Source organism: Mastomys coucha, unplaced genomic scaffold, assembly GCF_008632895.1.
Source record: "Mastomys coucha isolate ucsf_1 unplaced genomic scaffold, UCSF_Mcou_1 pScaffold5, whole genome shotgun sequence".
Taxonomy (NCBI): Eukaryota; Metazoa; Chordata; class Mammalia; order Rodentia; family Muridae; genus Mastomys; species Mastomys coucha.
The window spans coordinates 68833109-68835686 of NW_022196911.1; positions in this window are offsets into that span (position 1 = coordinate 68833109).

Genomic DNA, 2578 nt, shown 5'->3' on the forward strand with positions numbered 1-2578 from the left:
TCTCTCCTTCTAGTTATCTCTAGGCTTAAGAGGCTATGTATCCCAGAGGACTCCAGATCCTGAACAACTCATTAGTGTAATTATTCAGGACCTTTCTACGACCAGTTCTTTCAGAGTCCTGTAGTTGTGACTGATTATAGTCACTGGTTATGTGTTACTACACTTGGAGGAAAGATGAAGAAGAAGAGAGATGCATAGGTAGACGTATATTCGTAACTTATTTAGGGAATGAGCTACATAAATATGTTGTTGGAGCCTGTATTTTGAGGAATATTAGGGACTAAACTTAATAATGTAAAAGATCCTATGGATATGAAAATGTTAGTTTCTGTTAGGGAGAACAATGCCATGGACCACCCCAGTCAGGTATGGGGGTCCCTGGAATAAGGGTCCTCGAAGCTAGGTGGGTAAAGATTCGGTGGTGACAAACAGAAACAAAACAGAGGCAGTTTGAATCTGAGTGTATTTTGCAGCTCTGAAGCAGGGGATTTTATACATTAAAAAACCCAAACATTACAACTCTTAGAAACTGTATCCAGTGAAATAATCACAAATATGAACAAAAATCATTTGGCACAGTAAAGCACAAAAATCATCCAAGCATTACAACTCTGAAACTATGTATTCAGTGAATCACAAACAGAATAGGTAACATCATTATTAATATAGATTATCAAAACATAACAAATATATAATTCTAAAAGGATGTATTCAGTGGGGCAATTGTCCAAGACTAGTGGCATATTTCCAAGAGCTTGTTAATAAATCTTTATGGTCAGTGTTCTTAACCACTGAGCTAACTCTCCAGCCCCATGTGGTCAATTATTATTTAACATCTAATGCATGATTTTTTTTATAAATCTTCAATTAATTTAATCTATTTTAATTCTCTCTAGTTAAGGCCTTTTTTACCCATCTCCAATAACACACATGTAGCCATATGAAACTTTATTGTTGGGAAAATTTCTATCTATCATAATAGTATTGTAAATGATTTAAAAAGTAAAGTCTTGGTTTCCCCGGGGATAAGGACATGTTAGTGACCCTGATCTCAAGGGATGGTTTCTTACCCATTATTCTCACTTAAGGTCTTAACCTAGGCTACTAGGAACATGTAAATAAGAAAAGGAATAAGAGAAAATAAAACACATAGATTGCCATGAGAACTACAACTCAATACTTTTTCTCTGGCAAGAGTTCTACAACCGGTTCCAGGAGGCCTCCTTCTTTTGAGGTCAATTGCCTCAGTCTGTGGAACTGGTCACACAGATCCTACAGAAGGTGGTGTGGAAGAACATCACCATAAAAAATACGTACTTTGGAAATGTTCCCAAGTGCCATTCTCTGAGTAAAAATAAGCCTATATAAACAGTCCTCAAGATATATAAACATGATGCCAACAAGAATCAGAATTTATGACTCAACTCCCATACATATTACAGGGCATCTGTCACCCTTTTCTGGACTTTACACACACACACACACACACACACACACACACACACACACACACACAAACACACACACACATTTAAACGATGTCTTAGTTTTAAATTTAGCCATTTTAGAAAATATAGTAGTTGTTCACTAAAGAGGGGTGTTTTACTTTTAAGGTAAAGGCTAAACATTTTTTTTAAAATAATTACCTTTATTGATTCTTTGTGAATTTTACATCATGCATCCCAAGCCCCATCATCTCCCTGTTCCTTTGTTCCCACTCTCTGTCCTTGCAATCTCTCCACCAAAAGAAAATAACAAACAAAACAAAACTAAAACAAAAAAACATCTCTTTGTGGAATCTGCATGTGTGTCACATAGCACTTCCTTTATCACAAACAACTTTGCAACTTGTAAATTGTTCATTGTAACGAGTCATTGGTCTGGTTTGAGGTGGCTGGCTTTTGCTATACTTTCAATACTGTGTCCTCACTGTGAGTCTTTATGGATATCCTGTTGTTGCCCTGTGTCATGGAGATCCTGCAGCTTTGGGTCTGCAGGACCCAACATTTCATGTGCTCAAGCAATTCATAGAAGGGATAGGTATTGGGGTGGAACAACTGAAAACCCTGAGTCTGGGCTTGGGTGGTAGCTGAGTTGGTCAGCCCAGCAGCTTTCCTCCACCTACATCACCAGGCATAGCTCTCCAGCACTGGCCTATCTAGCTCAACCAATGCTTTAGCTTGGAAGGGCCAGGGCCAGCTCTTCTGCTCTCATGCCCTCAGGGCTGGCTCTGCTGTGCAAAGCTAGCTTTCCTGAGTGCCAAATCCAGGGAGGGTGGGGTCAGCTCTGCACAGCCCTTGGACATTTGGACATTGACATGGTCCCAGACCAGGGATGCCCACATGGCCTTTGGTGGTAACATGGACCATGGACATTGATGCTGCATGGCCACACATCCAGATATGATGGTCAGTGGCATCATGGGCTGGAACTTCATATAGACCTCCACAGTGTTTTGCCTAATGGAAATGCTAATTTTTATTCCTGCCAACAATTTGGAAGGTTTTCTTTTCTTTTCTCCTTCTTTCTTTTTCTTTTCTTTCCTTCTTTCTTTCTTTCTTTCTTTTTTTTTTTTTTT